Source organism: Athene cunicularia, assembly GCF_003259725.1.
Source record: "Athene cunicularia isolate RWA chromosome 4 unlocalized genomic scaffold, athCun1 chr4_part1, whole genome shotgun sequence".
Lineage (NCBI taxonomy): Eukaryota > Metazoa > Chordata > Aves > Strigiformes > Strigidae > Athene > Athene cunicularia.
Window position 1 is genome coordinate 28,222,898 of NW_020799098.1, and position 6,000 is coordinate 28,228,897.

Here is a 6,000-nt window from a genome sequence, read left to right on the forward strand (position 1 = left end):
GTTTAAAACACAGCAATTTTAGATAATTAGCAAATAAGAAAACACAGTTGCTAAATGCACTGCTATAACAAGTAATTCTTGGTACATCAAAGACACCAAGTAAACAAATACATGGGAAGATGAAGGAACCACAGCCAACAAAATACATTGTTGAGCCACCCAAGAAAAAATTTCCATTCTTATCCTATATGGAATATTTATGTACTTATGCACATGCACACAGGTTTGCTTGCTAAAGTTACTCATATTATCGCAGTAAATCTTATGAAATTGCAGCGGTAAACAAGACCACCATAATTTAAAAAGAAAACCAACAGAAACAATACATGACACACTAACTGTGCAGCTTCAGAAGCTGGGCGAACGCACCTTCCTTAAAAGACTGCAATCAAGCCAAAGTACTACTGCTTCGCCCAGGCTCCACTGCTCAGGCATTCTGACAGTGATCTGGGGGCAACAGCAAAGCTCAAAGAGCACCTTGATGTATTAGTTCTTTCATTAATTAAGATGAATCTGTGAAACAGACACATCGTGAAGGTTAACTTTAAAATACAGATTAAGACAAAATAGCAATAGTGTATATTTAACTAACACATATCAGATTAAAAAGGATTATTCTAACACCAGAAGCAGTGTATGTGAAATTAGCACATATTGTGAAGACAAAAAAAAAAAAAAAAAAAAAAAAAAAGAAGAAGAAGAAGAAGAAACAATTCCTTCTTTGGATTTGGGAGAGAATTGATGCAATACACTTATCTGATGGAGAGGATAAGCCTGTTCCTATCAGAAACTACAAGTAAAAAATCTGCCTTTGAAGAGCAGAAAGAAAGCATTGAAATTTAAGGACACAGCTGAACATGATCACCCAAAGGTGGCAAGGATTCCTTTATTTAAAGAAAAATTGATGCTCCAGTGATCTGATTAGAATAGAAAGACTAAAGATGACCTGTGTCCTTTCCTTACTTGTGACTTTTTAAATAGACTAATAAAAAGACTTATAATTGTCATAGTGAAGGATGGGATTGCTTTTCAAGTTTCAGAGGCTGGAATTACTTCCTCCTTAAAGTACATACCAAAAAGCAAACTTTACCGCTTTCCATTTCTCAATAACTAATTCCAAAAACATCCATTCTTTTCAAGTTAATGTTTGTTAAACAGAAAGAAAAAAATTTTCTGAAGAGAATGTTGCACACATTTTAACACACATAGGTTCAAACCAGCAGACCGTCTACAAATGGAAATACTTGGAGGTGTTAAAGACTGTAATTTTGCCCACAGTATGATTACCTTTTATCACTCACACCAAAGAGCCAATGAAATGTAGTTAAAATTAAGAATATTAGCTAAGTAGACCTTAAAGAGAGGGCATACCTTTCCTCACACAACATCATTATTCTTTTCTTGACTCTGCTGTACATTTTAGCCTGAACCCTTATATCCTCTAAGGTATGCCTCAAAATTAAAGTACGAGGGACTTTTTTTTTTTTAACCTCTGCATCACAAGTGAGCCTTGCTGCACTTCACAGGCCATTTCTGATCCAGAGATACTTATTGAGGAGGAAGCTCAGGAAAATAGCAGCGGTGAGAACTTCATGATCAGCGATGCACTGTAGTGGAAAGTGCCCTGGACCACGTGAGGCAGGATGCCTTAAACCATGCTGGGCAGAAGCACAAGGGAAGGGAACTCAGAGAATTTCTACAGGAAAGCTCTGCAACTATGTAGGAGATACCAGAAGTAGCTGCATCACTTGTGCTTCACCCAAACCTCTGAAAAACTGCCTATCATTGCCTCCCCATCTTTGAAGTAAAATACTTGGGTTTTATGAAGACATACAGTGTTTTCATTAGCTACTAGCCAAGGGATAGATATTTTCCAGTTTCCTAAAGGCTTCTGGTTGTCCACTCCATTATATATCAGAGATTTAAACTGAAATACAGTCTTTTCTATAACTTTTGCAGTTACTCTACACCTTGATAAAGAAGTCACTGTTTCTTTTAAATTAAGGACCTCTCCAAGTCAATTCTTTTCAAGCAAACAGTTGTTGGCTGCACATGGAGACAGCAGCATCTTCACAACCAGTTAAGTGAAACAGTCACTGGACTCATAAGAGTGTTAAAGTAAGACTTTAAGATACATATGCATACAGATATCTATACATAAATAAATTTCAGGAGGTGTAACAGAGCTTGGTTAACTTGGTGTTAAACAAGATCAAAGTTAGTTAGCAGACAAGGGTTTCCTTCTCCACCATCTTTCTTGCTGGTGCATAAACAGACTTCTGAACGAAATCCACAACAGTTCAAGCCCCTTTGAAGGCCAAATGTATTTTATTTTAGGTGTTAAAAGAACACCATTGACAGCAACTTGTATATTATCTTCAGTATACAAGTAGATTACATTAAAACAAATATATTGTCATAAAGAACTCTTAATAAAACTAAAAATTATCATTCATGATATAGATACATAGCTGTTCTCCATGACAGAAAATAAGTTCAAAAAGAAAAAGCTTTACAAAAGGCTGAAAGCAGGAATTGTATGACTGTTGGATGTTGCTACCAAAAAAAAATATTAAAAAAAAAAAATATCAAACACAACACCCAACCCTGACCTTCTAGACCTGAGCAGCACAAAACAAGCCACAGAATCCTGGGGAAGGGAAATCCTACAAGACAGGTTCAACAGTTTTCTCCCCCCAGTCCAACACACGCAGCTTTCCCACTTCACAGATTAAGCAGCTCTTCTGTGTCCCTATTAGCATTTTCATCTTAGATTTCCGAGAAAACAGGTCTCAGATGTCCCACATTATTTGAACATGAGGCATTATGCGAGTCGTTCTGCAAGTAAGCACGGTCTACAAAGCTCTTGAGCAGAAACATACCTCTAGTCAGGCAGCAGAGTAAGAACTAATACTCAAATAAAGCAAGAACTAATGCTCAAATAAAGCAGGAGGGGTAAAGAAAAAAGTCCTATTAAAGGTGAAGCACACTGAGCTATATAAAATACAAAACACATCTTAACAGAAACTTTGTCATAATAAAGAACTTAAATGTTTCCATTTATTTCTTCCTTATCCATCTTACCATTTATATAGACACAGCTAGTGAAACTGTTGAGCAGGGTAGTGAGTACCAAGTTCTATTTTAATCCTAAATGATTGAGGAAAAAAAAAGAAAAGAAAAAAAACAAACTGCTTTTCTCCTCTCAAAGGCCTTTTATTTTCTTAGTTATGCTGGGAAAAAACTTTAACCAACCTTAAGTGCTACACCTGCAAAAACACTTGTGATGTATGAACAGGTACATCAATTGTTCCAAATACTGTTCAGCAATTGCATTTATAGACAGAAATAGCCTTCTTAGCATAACTGATGCTCCAGACAATTTCAGAGAGGTCATGTAGTGTTCACCATTGAGAGCTTTTCGAAACCTAACTGGATAAAGCCCTGAGGAACTGGGTCTGCTGATCAGGGAACTGATTCCAGGGAGGAGTAAATTAGTAACACAGAAGAATGGCAGCTGGCACATTTTCCCAGCTATATATTATTTTTCCTTCTCACACCTATTTAAAGGAAAGCACTTGAGATAAGACTCTCTGCATTCTCTGACAGGAAAATACAGCCTGGCAGATCATTTGTCTTTACCTTTTGCTGAAGAAAAAAAAAGTGTTTATTGCCTACACACAACACAATAGATTTTTAATACTGAAAACAGACAACAGATACAAAAGCTAAGGACCCAATGCTAAGGATATTTTTTCTAAACCTACTACCCTATAGCTTTTTTAAAAATCTAGCAATAAGAAAGTACAACAATTACTAAGAATGATTCCAAAAACTAGATCAGCACCGAACAGACTTGTTTCCAACAGGAAAAACAACTACACAATTTGACCTTAAACACTTGATGTTTGTTGCTAAAGCATGTTTTCTATATAAACGTATATAAATGTAGAAACATAAAATGTTTTAATAATTATGTAAAGTGAGGTAAAACCATAGCTGTCCAAAGCATCATAAGTATCCACAAGAGAACTATACTAATGTCCTCAAACCCTCCGCCCTCAATTTTTGTTTCATTTAAAAGACTGGAGTTCCTACTCTAATGCTAAAAAGTGTATTTGCCTTTTTTGAGTTACAGAAAGATATGGATGTTCAAGATAAACTTCTGCAGTAACAGATTTATTATCTTTTGAGAGAAAGAATACACACATGAGAACAAAAATAATCACAGCACAAAACTCTTAACAGAAGACAGTGAAGCAAGTCAGCATGTTCTATAACGAGAAATCAAAGTCAGTGACAGAGGCAAACAACAGGTATATGATACACTGTAGAGGATCCAATGGCTGAACTTGATACATTTAAAATTTATTTTATTGTATATTTCTCCCATAAAGAATACATAGGACAATACAATAAAGGAAAGTGAGAGCTATGCTAAAAATATTATAGAATATATTATATTCTAATTATTAATTAGAATCAGTTAATAGCAGAACATATAATATTCTATTACATTCTATAAAATTATAGAATATACAATATAGAATGGCTGGGATACAAACATCCACATAAACAAGTACTCTAGAAACAACTGCACCTCAGTATTTTCCTCCTGTCACACCAATATACTCTCTGTTCTCAAGAGCCAAAAGGAAGTATAGTGTATCAGTTTTACTACTTGACTACAAGAAAGCAGTACATTGCATTCTTTTTGAAGGACAGTTTAGATGCTGGATTAGTTAGATTTCTCCCTATCTATTTCAGCTCAGAAGTGCTTTATCCACAATAATTTCCCTGTGCTTGACAGCAATACGGATATTTACTACTAATAAAATCCTTACATAAAGAGCTGTAAGGAGCCATCTATAGAATTGTGACGGCCTTTACTAATTAGCTGCATTACCTGTCTTCATCCACAAGAGGACAGAGTTCAGACACCTGCCTACACTTTGTAAATGTAAGCACCAAAGAGGTCTGCCTTGCATTGAGCACTTAAATTTTGTGAAAGTTGAGAGAATTACTGAATATACAGAATTTATATGAGAGAATTACTAAATGTACAATTTGACGATTACCAAATGTACAGGAACTACATCTGGCTTAGGAAGTCCCTGAGCTGCAGATAACTGGAAGACAGGAGACTGCTTGCCCTGTTCTTAACCTCTTCCTCAGACATTCATTCACTTTAGGCTATGATCAGTTACTATACCGTGTTAAATCAAATAAGCACAGACACCCTTCTATTCAAATAACTGATATCTAAAGTAGTAGTTCAAAGTGTGTTAACAGCACAATATAAATAACAAAGACCTAAGCAAAAAGGAAAAAAAAAAATCAGATGCCTGAAAATTTATTTATGACAGACTTGTGAAAAAGGTCTTACCACTTAGAAGCCATTGTTAACCACTGACGAGAGCCATTAGCATATCACACTGAGGATGGATCCATCAAGACATTTTCCCCCGAGTCCAACGTGTGCTTACAGATGTGAGAGCAGACAGATGTAAACAGCTATGAGTCAGCTGGTATGTAGCCAAATATTGGAGAAAGGTCTCCAAACACAGTATAGAAAAATGAAATACAGAATGCTGAAAAGAAAATGAGAAAAACCATAGTCAAACCTTACACGCTTATTCAATGGAGATGTCAACATATTCCAAAAGCTTTAGAATTCTAATTTTTTTTTCACTGAAAAGTCAAAACCAATAAAATCCTGTTACTTGTATCTTCAGAATTACTGTTCTGTTTAGATGTTTCTAAATTATCTTTTCCCCAAGAGAAAAATTAAAATTGACACCAAAATAAAATCTAACTTATCACACTCAGCATTTTTATGTACATCCATTCTTTATGCAGAGTTCTAGTTGCACTTTAATTATGAACATCCTTTATTAATCATATATATAATTGCTCTCAAATGTGAGTAATTTTGAATCAACTTTTTTACATTAGTCTTTTTACCTCTTTTCTGATTTTTGTTGATACTGTCCTGCCTCT

At 35.2% G+C, this 6,000-nt stretch overlaps 1 protein-coding gene across 2 annotated transcripts in view; it reads right to left on the reverse strand.

The window, feature by feature from the left end:
- FRYL (FRY like transcription coactivator) overlaps positions 1-6,000 on the reverse strand; it is a 168,898-nt gene that overhangs the window by 151,849 nt on the left and 11,049 nt on the right. For both annotated transcript variants that reach the window (XM_026846615.1, XM_026846614.1), the window contains one exon: positions 5,387-5,591. The gene's annotated coding sequence lies outside the window, so the exon portion shown is untranslated. The remainder of the gene's footprint in view (positions 1-5,386; positions 5,592-6,000) is intronic.